This window comes from Rhincodon typus, chromosome 18 (assembly GCF_021869965.1).
Source record: "Rhincodon typus isolate 14 chromosome 18, sRhiTyp1.1, whole genome shotgun sequence".
In the NCBI taxonomy this organism is placed as follows: domain Eukaryota; kingdom Metazoa; phylum Chordata; class Chondrichthyes; order Orectolobiformes; family Rhincodontidae; genus Rhincodon; species Rhincodon typus.
This window is the reverse complement of record NC_063349.1, coordinates 52,934,904-52,951,467: the sequence shown is the minus strand read 5'-3', so window position 1 is coordinate 52,951,467 and position 16,564 is coordinate 52,934,904. Positions and strand designations below refer to the sequence as shown.

Below are 16,564 nucleotides of genomic sequence, written 5' to 3'. Positions count from 1 at the left end.
CATGGGAAGTGTCTGACTTTCCCTGCTTTTAAAAGCTTTCCTTTATAAGCCGATAGTATCAATGGTGATTTGATAGAATAACAATATTAGGCACTTATACAAGTCTGACTGACAAAAGCTGTAATCTTATTGAAGCTGATGCACTTTCTATCCCATTTGATGAATGCCTCTCACTGTAATGAGTTGGCCATTGCAACTAGTTGGATATTTCTCTGCGTGTATTATGAACTATACATCCTAGCAAGTACTCTGTAAGACACTGAATGGAAAATGCTGCTTGATTGGCACCTCTGTCGCTAGCCTAAGCATGCATCCTCCACTATCACAAAGCGCTGTGGTTGCAAGCTGCACTTACACCCGGCACTTTTCCCTGCAATCGCAGGAAGTGCTACACCTGTCCCCATACCTCCTCCCTCACCCCCATCCCAGGCCCCAAGAAGACTTTCCACATCAAGCAGATGTTCACCTGCACATCTGCCAATGTGGTATACTGCATCCGCTGTACCCGGTGTGGCTTCCTCTACATCGGGGAAACCAAGCGGAGGCTCGGGGACTGCTTTGCAGAACACCTACGCTCAGTTTGCAATAAACAACTGCACCTCCCAGTCGCGAACCATTTCAAGTCCCCCTCCCATTCCTCAGACGACATGTCCATCCTGGGCCTCCTGCAGTGCCACAACGATGCCACCCGAAGGTTGCAGGAACAGCAACTCATATTCCGCTTGGGAACCCTGCAGCCCAATGGTATCAATGTGGATTTCACAAGTTTCAAAATCTCCCCTCCCCCTACCGCATCCCAAAACCAGTCCAGCTCGTCCCTGCCTCCCTAACCTGTTCTTCCTCCCACCTATCCCCTCCTCCCACCTCAAGCCGCACCTCCATCTCCTACCGACCAACCTCATCCCGCCCCCTTGACCTGTCCGTCCTCCCTGGACTGACCTATCCCCTTCTTAACTCCCTACCTACACTCACCTTTACTGGCTCCATCCCCGCCTCTTCGACCTGTTTGTTTCCTCTCCACCTATCCTCTCCTCTATCCCTCTTCTATCCGCCTCCCACTCTCTCCCTATTTATTTCGGAACCCCCTTCCCCTCCCCCTTTTCTGATGAAGGGTCTAGGCCCGAAACGTCAGCCTCTCTGCTCCTATGATGCTGCTTGGCCTGCTGTGTTCATCCAGCCCTGCACCTTAGTTTCAACTCTGAAACTGCTTGTCAGATGCCAAAGCCAGTGTGATTTTGTTTAGACTGTCTTTTGACACCTATGGAACAAGAAAGAATGAAAAATTCCAAATTGCTGCTGTAAGCTATTTTTTTTTACAAAGTCATTCTTTGATTACATGTCCAATTCTGTCAGGTCATGTATTCAAGACAACAAAAACAAACAAATGAAAGTAAATGGAATTTTACGAAGGTGTGACATCCTGCTGTGGTTTTAGGTGTGTCGCAGCAAGATCAGAACAGCAAAGGGTGTCAGATGGTGTAGCAATTTATTCAAATATTATTGGTTGCTCTGTCAGAACAAGCATGTTATCATGTCTACATCAAGCCCTGTCAATTCAACTTCAATTGCTGAACCTTGTCAGCGAACAACATTCTTTGTTTTTAATCTGAAGTTTTACAATACTCGGATGATTGGTTAGTAAAACATTCTGCCTGAGTAAATGGTCATTCTGTTAGGTTATCAGATTTGTCACCTGAAAGGATCTTAGATGGCACCTTGCCACTTCTTCATGCTTTTTTACATCAATGTTTCTGTCTGAAGTGCAGGAAATTTCAAGATAACTCATTCATTGCTAAGCACTTTACATGGATAAATATGGCATCAATCCCTATACGCAGCAGGATCCCTGGAACGGCAAATGAATGATCAGAACAACAACAGGATGCATTTATATAGGGCCATTAATGTAAAATAAGATATGCCAAGGTGTGTACACATGGTGAAAGATGTTACCATTCAGCGTTAACCCTATTATTTAACACCAATTTAATAGCGTGCCTTCCAACGAGCCCTCCCATCCACCACAAGTCACCTCATCTCCCAGAAGAGGCAAGAAACAGAGAAAGAAATGTAGGCTGATCCCGGAAATATAGCTTTGGGAAATTTCTCTCTGAAAGTGAAGTTCCTTTTGGCCACACTAAAACATCTTCCCTGATACCTGACCTACATTTGTATATTGCCATGTCAGAGACTTGACCAGCTCCTAAGAAAGCTCCGGCAAATTTGCATCTGTTGAACGAGCTGTCTGCGAATTAGGAAGACCTTCTTACATCCAGCCCAATGCTTACCTAACTGAAAACAACAAATGCTGGAGATCACACTGCGTCAGGCAGCAACCATGGAGAGAGAGCAAGCTAACATTTCAAGTTTACATGACACTTTACAGAGCTCTGATGAAAAGTCATCTAAACTCGAAATGTTATCTTGCTCTCTCCCCATGGATGCTGTCTGACTCGCTGTGATCTCCAGCATTTATTGTTTTCAATGCAGATTCCAGCATCTGCAGTAATATGCTCCTGTGCTTACCTAACTGATATGTCTGTTTCCGACTCAGCTTCTCGGCTCTAAGAGTTTGTGCATGTGGACCAGATTTAATTAATTCATTGCTTTAAACACCTCAGTCAAATTTCCTGATCCATTCTTTAAGATAAATGTACAAAATTACTGTCTGGTATTGCACTAACACATGCTCAAATGCAGGCAGCTGTTATGGAGCTAATTTTATTTACACCCTCCTAACAGAGAGAGCAGTAGCCCACAATGAATCCACACCTTGATTTTTCCCATAAGGCCCACAGGGATCCTCTGAAGACCATCCCGCCCAGACTCATCTCCCTGGCCTATCCCTGTAACCCCACATTTCCCATGGCTAATCCACCTAGTCTACACATCCCTGAACACTAGGGGCAATTTAGCATGGCCAAGCCACCTAAACTGCACATCTTTGGACTGTGGGAGGAAACCGGCGCACCCGGAGGAAACCCATGCAGACACAGGGAGAATGTGCAAACTCAACACAGGCAACTCTAGTTGAACCTGGGCCTCTGGTGCTGTGAGGTAGCAGTGCTAACCACTGAGCCATGCTTCTTGGATATCCTATAATGCAAATCCAGAAAATCATTAATTTCTGGAAAGTCTGTCGTTCTGTGTTTTTACGGGCAACGATAGTTAAACACATTATGGGGAAATATTGATTTTATTCTGATCTCATATTATTTGCTTTCAGCCAAATGTGTGACTTCCATTTATAATTATCCAAGTCCTCTTTGTGAGGGTAAACTTCCCCAATGGCCCCAAAAATGCCTTCAGTTCCCTTTTGCTGTGATGTGCTGCTTTACCACATGCCTGGACATGACATGGGCTTAGAACAATGTTTCAAACTGCCTAAACCTCTTCAAAACCAAAGTTATGTATTCCAAAGATGTGACACAATGTTCTTCAGTCTTTAATTTTGCAAATGGTATGTAAAAGAACATTCCACTCCACCTTTGGTATCATTTTACTGCTGTCGGTTGAACTATGACTAACTATGATCAAATCCAGATAACTATTAATGAACAAACTTTATTTACATGTCCTAACAAAGGGATAATATAACAAAATGCTCAAATCTTGCAATATGCTACACTCTCTAGGCGTCTTGTTTTTGGATTTAAGATTCTTAAACTAAAAGGCATACTGGCTCAATGGTTAGCATTGCTACCTCACAGTACCAAGGACTCAGGCTTGATTCCACCCTCGGGTGACTGTCTGTGTGGAGTTTGCATATCCTTCTTGTTGTCTACGTGGGTTTTCTCTGGGTGCTCCAGTTTCCTCCCACAGCCCAAAGACGTGCAGGTTAGATGGATTAGCCATGGTTAACACAGGGATAGGTGGGGGGAGGGGGAGTGGTTAGGCTGCCCTTTGGAGGGTTGGTTTGGACTCGATGGGCCAAATAGCCTGCATCTTCTCTATAGGGATTCTAATATTGTGAGCAGGGAGAATAGGAAAACCAGCTCCTATTTTTTCATCCTCCTTGACTGATCAGAATCAAGGTTTAAATACTTTTCAAGAGGCTATACCATTCTCCAGTTAATATGTAATTGGTTTATTTTTACTGCAAACAATAAGGAGCCAATCACAATTACATTCTTGAGTTAAAAAAAACAAATTTATTACCTGCTAACCCCAGGAAAAGTAATAAAGATATGCATTAATCATATGACGTCTGTACATTCACATGACTCAGAAAAACATAAGTATGCAAAGCTAAAAGTACAAAAGTAGTTAAAAGAATTAGTTTAGAAACCTTTGAGTATCCTCGAAGCATAAAGTTTTAACCACATACTACAGTTGGTTTGTTAGATTCTTGCACTGTCAGTTATCCTTGACATGCTTGGCTCTCTGAAGATCCTTTACAGTCACTGCTGTCACACCTGGCATGATGCTTCTTGTTAAGAAAGATGTATCTCAGCCTGTGTTCAGTCTTCCATCCTATAAGCTACTTCCTCTACTCTGCTCAATTCGCACCTTGAAGCAGTAGCTTTTTTAATATATACTCCATGTCTGCTGAAGTTATGTATGCAGGCTTGTTAATTGTCGAAAGGCTTCAGCTCCAACATGTGATGATTCTCATAATGGTGTAAGTCGAATAGGGAATTAGAATCTTTTCAAGCTATCCATGGGGTGCTTGGCTGACAGTTTCTATCACCCTTGTTTACAGTGTCAATTTCAGGTTAGACTGTTTTTGATCTAACTCAAGTTAGTTTCATAAAATTTGACCAGCCTGTGTGATTGCTGTGGCCATTTTAAGTCAGTGTTTTGCTGTCTTTTTAAAACTTCAGTCCCAGCTATTAAATTGACAATGGAATTCAAAGAACAATAGTTTACATTTTATATCATTATGACATTAAATGTCAATTAAGTGGCTTTCCATATTGCCCACCCTGAGGGGGGACTAAAATTGGACATGGTATTCTAGATGAGGCCAGACTAGAATCTTACGTTGGAAAAGCTGTTTTAAGAGAGAATGCTTGATAGATGCTTATCCTACTGTCTCATCTGAAGAGCCATGATGTGGAGGTCCCAATGTTAGACTGGGGTGGACACTTCCTCAGAACGGTCACTGGACCTGAAACATTAACTCTGATTTCTCTTCATAGATACTGCCAGATCTGCTGAGCTTTTCCAGCCCAACATCTGCTTTTGTTTCTGATTTACAGCATCTGCAGTTCTTACGGTTTTCATCGTACTGAGCCTTGTTCATTTGCCTAAGCCTATTGAAACTTTAAAATTATAACCTTCTTGCTCAGAGATGGCATCAATGGTGAAATACTGGAGCTAATCATCATGAGATGGGCAGGAAATTCTTTCCTACAAATGCACATCATATAAAAATGACTGGCAGTTAGCTAATTCTGCATATTTCTGATGTGTGAAGCAGAAATGCCTCAGTACAATATTTGCAGTCCTATTTTTCTGTGCTGTGTTCTGGTGTTGACATTAGAGTGCACAATTGTGAACTATTTAGAAGTGTGAATCTGAAGTTGAGGACAATGCTAGAGACATTCTTTCCCATGACATAAATCATAATTACAAGTTAAAAATCATAGCACACAATACGACAATCTTACTTTTGCTGCCTCTGACTGTGAACATGCATCCACCTGAGATGATCAGTCAAAAAAATTGTAGTTCCAGACAAGGTGAATGACCAAAGATGACAGTGACCTCAGTAAACAAACTGAGGTCACAATCCAACTAGAAGATTGTAAAACTAATTTTCCATGTCTCCATTGCCAAGTGTTAAACAGGCAGAGTATGAGCTTCATGTCCAGGCCTCTTGCAGACTCCATATTTAGTAGACTGGATTATTAAGGTGGTTTTACCACATCCCTGGTCTCTGCAAGATCTTACACCAGGAGACATGAAGGATTGGGAACCAACCTCAAGGATACCCCTTTGTCTTCTCCAAAAGCAGCCAGAAAGCCTCTAACCTTAAAGAATTGTTAGAAAGCTGCAAGGGAAAGGAGACATGTTCTGCTATGACCTCTCTGCTCTTCTGTTTCAATTCTTAGGAACCCCAGGGTGGAATTCAGCTTCAGGTTGACAATATCTAACTTCTCAGGAATGTTTGTTTCTTGGACCCTCCTGCAAGGCAGCACAATATAAACTGGATGATTGTAACTCAAATGAAAATGGATTAAATGTATAAGTTCAAATAAGTGAAAATTTTACATTAAAAGAAGACTTTTCTGGGATTTTTTGAATTTTATGTCTGGTTGGTGATCAAGTAATTCTCAAGACCTTCATCTTGCTGAATAATTTATTACAGGACATGAAGTGAAATGGAAAATGTTTAGTTAGTTTAAGTTTTCTTATTTCAATGGTAATTCAGTAAGAAATAGGTATGCTGTCTTGGGAGAATTTAGCTCCAATTCTTATTTACAGAGCTGAGAATGATGACAAAATTAGGTTAATTTTATTTGTTTATGAATGGACAGAATATCACATAGTTGACAAATAAGGCCCATTGGCATTTGTATCTAACAGGAAGCAGCAAACCACCAGTAACGTGCCTCAGGATATGACTGTGTTTGGTTCATCAATAAGACAATCACAGAGGGTGAGTGAAGTTGCCTAGCCTAATCAACAAGTTCACATTTCGAGCTTATATACTTTAACAATGGTGTATCAAGAAATTGAAGGTAAAGCTTTGCCTGAACCATATAGAGATGAGCAGCATTTGACACCACAGCTCAATAGAAGCCAGTTCAGCTCCCAAAGATTCAAGACATTGCCATAAAGAAGATATTGCCTTGTCTGAAAATCTAGCACACTATAAGGAAGAATCAACAGAATAGTCATCTTCTAAGGTGGACATTCATGCAATTAAATGTCTACCAGATGAAGTTAGCACGAAAAAGTTCCTTTGAAAAGAAAAGTCAGGATATTAAAACTCTTCTGGCAGGTACAATATCCTCCATGAAAAATATCCAAGAGATAAAAGATGTTCCAGTGGAGAACAGTACAATCATTCCTCTAATTAGGAACGTTAACATACAGATGGATCTCTTAGGAACATTAAAATAAAGACGGATCTGGGCGTGCAGGTCCACAGTTCCCTAAAATTGGCAACACAGGTAGCCAAAGTGATTAAGAAGGCATATGCTTGCTTTCATCAGCCGGGGCATGGAGTGCAAGAATTGGCAAACCATGTTGCAACGATATAAAACCCTTGTTAGGCCACATTTGGAGTATTGTGTGCAGTTTTGGTCATCACATTACCAGAAGGATGTGGAAGCTTTGGAGAGAGTGCAGAGAAAGTTCACCAGGATGTTGCCTGGTCTCCAGGGCATTGACAATGAGGAAAGGTCGAAAAGACTAGGATTGTTTTCACTGGAAAGACGGCAGCTGATAGATGTCTACAAAATTATGACAGGCGTAGATAGGGTGGATAGTCAGAGGCTTTTTCCCAGGGTTGAAGTTTCAATTACAAGGGGGCACAGGTTCAAGGTGGGAAGGCAAAAGTTTAAGGGAGATGTGCGAGGAAAGTTTTTCATGCAGAGAGTGGTAGGACCCTGGAATGCACTCCAGAGGAGGTGGTGGAAGCAGGCACATTGGCGACATTTAAGAGGCAACTGGATAGTTAAATGAATAGGGAGGGAATAGAGGGATACAGATTGAATGTGGGCAGAAGGTTTGTTTTTTAGTTTAGTCCGGGCCTGATGATTGGCACAGGCTTGGAGGGCTAAAGGGCCTGTTCCTGTGTTGTACTTCTCATATGTTCTTGTTTTAATCACAAATTCTCTCTTTTTTCATGCTCACACTCCTCCAATCACAACTTTCCTCTTTCCCAATCCTGGTGTTCCTCCAGAGATGGAGAATTTTTAATAATTAATTCATGGGATGTGGCTCGACCAGAGTCAGCAACATTGCTATAGGTCCAGAGTCATACGTAGCCTAGACCAGGTAAGGGCAGTTGCCTTTCCTAAACAGTATTAATGAACCTGATGGAGTTTTCCTGACAATCGGCAACAGTTTCATGGTCATTATCAGATTTTTTTTTAAAAATAAAATTTAAGTTCCACCCTTTTCATTTCTGATGAAGGGTCTAGGCCCGAAACGTCAGCCTTTCTGCTCCTATCATGCTGCTTGGCCTGCTGTGTTCATCCAGCTCTGCACCTTGTTGTCTTGGATTCTCCAGCATCTGCAGTTCCTACTGTCTCTGATTCAATTTTAACCCCACTGCGAAGCCTCTTCTAAGGATGCCTAGCCTGAAGAAGTTACCCTCCTCCCTCCGGACAAACCTCAGGGGATCTCTCTCCCACTGCAACTCTCTCGTAATCTCTTCGGCCTTGAAACTGCTTGACCATGTCCTGAAGCAAACCAGGTACTACTGCCACATCACCTTTCTTAGTACCTGCCTACGGAACCAGATCATCCCCAGTGGACTACAATCCACATTCAAGCCTTCCCAATTTGGCCCCAACTGTGACAATATCTACATTCATAGCATTGAGATCCTTCAGAAGCGTTTCTCCCTGCGAGTTCCCATTTCTGATGAAGGGTCTAGGCCCAAAACGTCAGCCATTCTGCTCCTATGATGCTGCTTGGCCTGTTGTGTTCATCCAGCTCTGCACCTTGTTGTCTCTTAAGTTCCACCCTGGTGGTTTTGGAACACGGGTCGCCAGATTATTAACAACCAAAACAGAAATTTCTGGAAATGCTCAGCAGGTCTGGCAGCATCTGTGGAGAGAAATCAGAGTTAACGTTTCGGGTCCAGTGTCCAACTCTTTACAAATGCTGCCAGACCTGCTGAGCATTTCTAGTAACGTCCGTTTTGGTTTCTGATTTACAGCATCTACAGATCTTTCGGTTTTCCCCAGACCATTGACTGGCCCTCTGGGGTAATAGTCCACCAATAATGCCATGAGGCCATCGCCTCCCCATTAAATTGTGATTTAACAAATTCTGATTTGAAGAGCTAGTTGATCTTCTGTGTAGCTTGCAAATAGGATATCAGGACAAAGTGAAGTATTCACATCTTGCACTTGGAGCTGAGGCATTCATTGAGCTGAAGAAACAGGACAAGGGCAGATATGAGGAGATAGAGGCCGAGTGGGGAAAAGGATATATACCTTAACATCACAGAGACCATCTAATGAACGTGGTGGCCTTGATGTGAATCAGGCAGACATTGAGAGGGAGGTTGCTTCCTCAGTAATCCTAATGCTCCACCAACAGATAATCCACCTGTTAGTGTTTTGACTTTCATACATGTTATATCAAAGTTAGTAATGAGGATTATTAACGTGAGAGTATTGACACAGGCTGAAATAGAAGGCCAAGCTAGAAAACTGAGATCAATTGCTGATGGGAACAATCCAGTTGTTTAAACAGAAAGTCAACGAACTTTAGGTGTGTACATTAGGACCCTCCCTGTTCTCTGTGTGGCCTTGCAAAAAAGATCAAATCTAATATTGACATGGTTGTTTGACAGCATGGGATTGAAGAAATATTGAATGCTGCTTTGGATTAAATCAGTCTAAAAAATTGAAAGGTGATGTTACTGTCCAGGCAGAATTTGCAGAAGAGAAACCAGACATGCTAAACACTACGGAAAGAGGATCTGTCTGGCTTCTACTGCCCATCAATCCCGTGGTGGTGGGTGGATGGGTGGCAATTTTTAGTTTAGTATTATGACCCAGGAAACCGTATTTTACAGGTGAGCAGAAACCATTGAGATGGCAGGAAAGATGGGGAAATATACCTTGCCTCTTAATTGAGCTTCCTAACTTAGGCATAGTCCAACAAAGTCATGATCTGTTGAGAGTGTGGATGTCATTCCATGTTACATGAAATAACAGCACGTAAACTGAAATGTTTGAAATGCCCTCAAAAGCCAAAACATATCCACCAAAATTCTGGAAAAGATGCCTTCGAGAAAATCTCCAATAGAGTCCTTAGAAAAAAAAATCCCATTCGTGACAATCGGTTTATGTTACTCAATGTCTTCATAAGGGATGTCCCTCTAATCCCAGGGATCATCTAGTGAACTATTGTTTCACCCTCTCCAGGTAAAATTTTCTCACTTGCATTCTACAATGCTTTTGAAATAAATACCAAATTCTTATCCCATCACCTTGCGCATTGATATCCCTTTGCAAATGCTTTGTGTCCTTCTTATTCCTGTCCAGTTTTCTTTTATCACAAGCAAACTTGAACAGCTTGCAATTGGTTCCCTTACGTAAGTCATTTCTATAGATTACACATATTTGAAGTCCATACACTGATCCTTGTGGCATTCCACCAGCTACACTCAGGCATTCTGAAAATGACCTGTTTATTTGTACTCTCTGTTTTCTCTTGATTAACCAATCTTCAATTGATGCTAATGTATTATCTAAATCCATGATGACTAATTTTCTTTGTAATACGCTACATGCACAAAAATATTAAAGTCCCAAAGATGCCATGCTCCTGCATTTGAGATATAACGGCCAAACTTGTGACACATGGCTTTTTTTGCTGTTTACAGTAACGAAACCAGACAGCAATAACACGAGCAGACAATTTCCCTTCCTAGTAAGTAGTAAGGGCGTGGAATGCCCTGCCTGCAAAAGTAGTAGACTCGTCAACTTTAAGGGCATTTAAATGGTCATTGGATAAACATATGGATGATAATTGAATAGTTTAGGTTAGATGGGCTTCAGATTGGTTTCAAATTGAGGGGTGATAGATATAGGACAGACGTCAGAGGTAGGTTCTTTACTCAGAGGGTAGTAAGGGCGTGGAATGCCCTGCCTGCAAAAGTAGTAGACTCGCCAACTTTAAGGGCATTTAAATGGTCATTGGATAAACATATGGATGATAATGGAATAGTTTAGGTTAGATGGGCTTCAGATTGGTTTCACAGGTCGGCGCAACATCGAGGGCCGAAGGGCCTGTACTGCGCTGTAATGTTCTATGTTCTATGTTCTATGTTCCAGATCAGTACCAGATGGACAATTGCTGAGTATCCTTACGATGTAAATTCCAGTTTCAAACACTTTGCCAGCTTTTTCTTTTAAAAGAAGTATGCGGAAATATTTACTTGCTGTGGCACCTATAGGGTGGCAAGGTGTCTCAGTGGCTAGCACTGCTGCCTCACAGCGCCAGGGACCCGGGTTTGATTCCACCCTCGGGTGACCATCTGTGTGGAGTTTGCACGTTCTCCCCGTGTCTGCGTGGGTTTCCTCCAGTTTCCTCCCACAGCCTAAAGATGTGCAGGTTAGGTGGATTGGCCATGCTAAATTGCCCCATAGTGTCCAGGGATGTGCAGGCTAGATGGGTTAGCCATGGGAAATGTAAGGTTACAGAGATAGGGCAAGGTGGTTAGTCTGGATGGGATGCTGTTCAAAGGGTCTGTGTGGGCTCAGTGAGCCGAATAGCCTGCTTTCACACTGTAGGGATTCTAAAAATTTTTATTCCTGACATTGCAACAAGGAGAGATAAGAGAACGTCAGCATTAGTGTACTTTACATCAATTTACAAGGTAACACAGACCTAAGTAACCTTGCCCAGATTTTTTGCCATGCTCACTGTTTTTTAATTGTTTGCTATCTTTGTGAAATCAAATGATTTGGTCTTCCTTCCCAGTATGATGTCTGACAGGCCCAGGTCCAATTCAGAGCAGATAGCAAACTGTTCAAATTTGACTTGCGCAATTTAAAGTGTGCACTTACATTTCCCTCAAGAGGTTATTCATGTTGAAAGCAGTTGAGTACAAAATGGTAAGTTTGACAGTTGAACAACTCAAAAAAAAATGAATCGCTGACAAAGAGTTCAGGGCGTTGACAGCAGGAAAAAGGTTCACCACAAATAACACCTCCACTTTTAGGATTTGTCACCTCAAGTTTAAAGCTTGTATGATACACTGAAAACAAAACAAATCTGCTGGAAATGTTCAGCAAATTCAATGTCTTTGTAGGGGTCAGTGTTTTCACGGACTGAACCTTATGCTGTTAGGTTAAGTGCAATTTACGTTGAATTTTTTTGAAGGGATTCTCACCATGAGGTCCAGCGAGATTTCTTATGATTTCATGCTGCATCACATACCTAACAGCTCCCCTCCCTTTATTATGTAACTGGCACTCACTTCTGACCATGTGTTATTTCTGAAACTACTCACCACACAGCGGGTGTTTGCCACAAGACTGGCATTCCTGGCACCTGCAGCATCTACAAAATTCTACCATACAGCTGGAGGAGAGATGTTAGTCCACAGCTGCCCTCCATGGTTCCTGACATTTGCTCTGAGTAGAGGAAATTGGTGACCCACTTTGTGGGCACAGCCATGGAGGACCCGTTGAGCAAAGGTGGTACAGAAGTGGGATGTCCTCTTCCCTCCAGGACCAGAAGTGGCGATCATAACACCAGAGCATGCCAGCCTGGTCTGAGGTTCCTTACCCAAGTGAGTGCCCCGCACTGTAAGAAGGTCAATGACCTTCTCCACTCTACCAGCAAAAGTGCCAACATGTTCTCTCTGATATCTCACACTATCTCTGCCCCTGTGTCCACCACTCTCACTACTCCCTGCAACACCCTCTCCACGTGCTATAACCCACCTAACACCGGGCACTACTAACCCTGCATGCTTTCTGCGCTGTCTACAACTCCTTACCTGCACTAACAGTAACAGCTGTGCCATACACTCTCATTTCCCTTAATACCTGGGCAAGACAGAGTTGCTGAGCGCATTCATGTGGGTTCAGAGTGAGTGAGCACTCTGACAGTGGAGTGAATATCCCAGAGATACAGCCTGGTCTAGTCCATGAGTTGGGGCTGTGTCCCTGAACAAACAGTGTCCTTGCTGCAGCATTACAACGAGAGTTATAGCATTGAAGTGCAGAAATGACTTGTACATGGATGTACCATGAGGATTATTAGATTCTAGCACATGTCAAATGCCAATGTCCATAGATGTAGGGTACGTGTGGCTGGTGCCCACAGAGTGTGCCCTGAGATGTTGATGCCCAGAATCCAGTATGAAAGTCCTTTGGAGAAAGCATCTGCTCTGATTTCCATATCAAGATTTTTTGACATCTAACTTGTTTGATGCATTTGGTAAGATAGGATGCTGAGTATTTAAGAGGGAGTTGGGCAGTTAATGAGATGTTTAACAAGCTATAATTACCCTTAATTTGCAACTGGGCACTGCCTAGCAAGAAACATTTCTCAAAGTCATAAAAGATGGGGAATGCTCCCAGTGTTGAGATAGGAATCACTAGGTTCCTTATCTAATTTTGCCACAATCTCATCATTGCTTGTGTCGCTCGGGCAATGTCATAGTGATATCAACAAATTTCATCCCACCATCAGACTTACCATGGACTACTCTTCACAATCAGCCTCATCCTTGGACACACACATCTCCACTGGGGACGGACACCTCAGTACCTCACTCTACCGCAAGCCCACAGATAATGTCATGATGCTGCATCTCTCTAGCTTCCACCCTAAACGTGTTAAAGAAGCCATCCCCTATGGACAAGCCCTGCGCATACACAGGATCTGCTGACATGAGGGGGAATGCGACGGATACCTGAAGGTTTTGAAGAACGCCCTCATAAGAACAGGATATGATGGTCAACTCATTGATCACCAGTTCCGACGTGCCATAGCGAAAAACCGCAACGACCACCTCGGAAGACGGACACAGGACACGACTGATAGAGTACTTTTCATCATCCAGTACTTTCCTGGGAGCGGAAAAATTATGCCATGTTTTTGTTTCTGATTTACAGCATCGGCAGTTCTTTCAGTCTTTATACTTCCTGCTGCCAACATAATCAAAGAACCCTCCCTCCCTGACTATAGTCTATTCCACCTTCATCCATTGGACAGAAGATGCAAAAATTTGAAAATGCGCACTGACAGATTCAAGAACAGCTTCTCCCCTACTGTAATCAGACTTATGAACAGACCTCTCATATATTAGAGCTGATCTTTCTCTGCACCCTCTCTGTAGCTGTAATACTCTATTCTGCATTCTGTTCTATTACCCTGTTGTACTTATCAAATCAAATCAAATCAAAATCAACTCAAATCAACTCAAATCAAATCAACTCAAATCAAAGTGATGATTGTAATGAGGTCAGCCAGTTGGACATCATAGATTAAGAGTTCCCTGATTGGGGGTGTTAATTCGGTCCAATCAAGGAGCCCTGGCTGCCATACTGGAAGGGTGACTTTCAGAGATACTGACACTCTGCTGCCTGACTCAATATGAGGCAGTACAATAGACAAGGACTGTTCATGTATAAAAAGGGGAGACTTACTGATGTGATACCAGCCTTTGCGGGGTTATTTCAATTACCAGTCGAGAAAGAAAGTCTTCTGAGTTTTGCCATTGTCCTTGATTTGTCTGTGAGTGCTAAACGAGCAAGGCATTCCAGTTGTTAGAAAAGAATAATTTTGACTGTCTTTAGCTAATCCTTAATTCATTACCCTCAATACCATAAGTTTCTATCTTGTGCAATAACCTTTTATGCAGCACGTTATCAAACGCTTTCTGAAAATCCATTTATATTACATCTACCAGCTCCCCTTTATCAAATCTGCCTGTCATACTCACCAAGAACTTTAGCAAATTTGGCAAACATGACTTCCCTTTCAATAAACCATATTGATGCTGTTTGATTTTATTTAGCTTTTGTAAATGTCCTGCGATTTCTTCTTTCATCACGTATTCTAGCATTTTCACAACAATATGGTCATGGTTGGTCTGATTGTGGAAATGGTTCCACATTTCTGCCTGCCCCATGTAATTCTCGAGTTCCATATCAAACAAAAATCTTTTCAACTTGATCGTGACAAAATCAGTGACCCATCTTCTGCTGTATTCTGGGGATGGTAAGTCCATAAACTAACAGACTCTTGAGGACAAAAAATTCCTCTTACCTCAGTCTCAAGTAGGAGACCCTTCATTTTTAAACTGTGGCATGTTTACTTTTATAAAAATTATTATTTGTTCGTAGGATGTGGGTATCGTTAGACTAGGCAAAGCATTTGTTACCTATCCCTAACTGCCTGGAGGGCAATTAAGAATCAACTATGTTGCTGTGAGTCTGGAGTTACATGTAGGCCAGACCAGGTAAGGATGGCAGATTGAAAATCAACAAATCAGATGTGCTCATAAATAAGATGGGTTTTTAAAGCAATGGTAGTCATTATTAGATTAGTTTATTGTTCCTTGTTTAATTGGATTCAAATTTAATCATCTGTTTATGGTGGGATTGAAATTCATGTCCTGGGGTTCAAGATTAATAGTCCAGTGACATTGTAACTGTGACACAGCCTTACCTTATTCTGTGAAGTGTCACTGAGTAGACAAATGTTCTGGGAATATGGGTTCGAACCTAACCATTGTGATGGTGAAATTTGAATTCAATAAAAAGCTGGTCTAATAACCTGGTAATCATTGTTGGTAAAAGCCCATCTAATTCACTAATTTTTCTTAGGGAGGGAAATCTGCCATCCTTACCTGGTCTGGCTTACATATGACTCCAGGCCCATAGCGATGCAATTAACTCTTAACTGCCCACTAGGAAATAAATGCTGCCTTAGCCAGTGAATGCCTCCATCTTGCAAATGAATATAAAGCGGTACAAGATTTTTCCACAGGGGGAGACATCCCTTGAGCTCCAGCTTGTCAAATTCCCTCAGGATTTTCTGCGGTTTAATAAGGCCAGTCCTAACTCGTCTAAACTCCAATGGTGGTAGGCTCAATTCACATTCTCAATTCATTCATCCTAGGAATGGATGAAGTAGCAAAACCTGAGGACTGGGAGAAATTTAAAATTCAGCAGAGGAGGACAGAGGGTCTAATTCGGAAGGCGAATGCAGAATATGAGAGTTAGCTTATGGAAAACATAAAAACTGACTGCAAAAGCTTCTATAGATATGTGAAGAGAAAAAGACAGGTGCAGACAAATGTAGGTCCTTTACCAATAGAATCAGGTGAATTCATAATAGAAAACAAAGAGATGGCAGACCAGTTGAACAAATACTTTGGATCTGTCTTCGCTAAAGAGGACACAAATATTCTTCAGGAAATGCTAGGGGACAGAGGGTCAAGCATGAAGGAGGAACTGAAGGAAATCCTTATTAGTCAGGAAATGGCATTGGGGAAATTGATGGGATTAAAACCTGATAAGTCCCCAGGGCCTGATGCTCTGCATCCCAGAGTACCGAAGGAAGTGGCCCTAGAAATAATGGACACATTGGTGATCATTTTCTAGCATTCTATTGACTCTGGAAGAGTTCCAATGGACTGGAGGGTAGCTAATGTAACCCCACGCTTTAAGAATGGAGGGATAGAGAAAATTGTAAGCATGGATTTACTAAAGTGAAATCATGCTTGTCAAATCTTCTGGAATTTTTTAAGGATGTGACCAGTAGAGTGGACAAAGGTGAATAAATTTGTGTATCTGGACTTTCAAAAGGCTGTTGACAAGGTTCCACACAGCAGGTTAGTAAGGAAAATTAAAGCTCATGGTATTGGAAGTAATGTGTTGATGTCGATAGAGAATTGTTTGGCAGA

General features: G+C 42.1%; 1 long non-coding RNA gene across 1 annotated transcript in view; it reads left to right on the top strand.

Annotated features, from left to right (window-relative positions):
- LOC125485329 overlaps positions 1 to 6,160 on the top strand; it is a 92,228-nt gene extending 86,068 nt beyond the window's left edge. The window contains exon 3 of the long non-coding RNA XR_007264081.1: positions 6,057 to 6,160. This is a non-coding gene — a long non-coding RNA (uncharacterized LOC125485329). The remainder of the gene's footprint in view (positions 1 to 6,056) is intronic.
- The last annotated feature ends 10,404 nt before the right edge of the window (positions 6,161 to 16,564 follow it).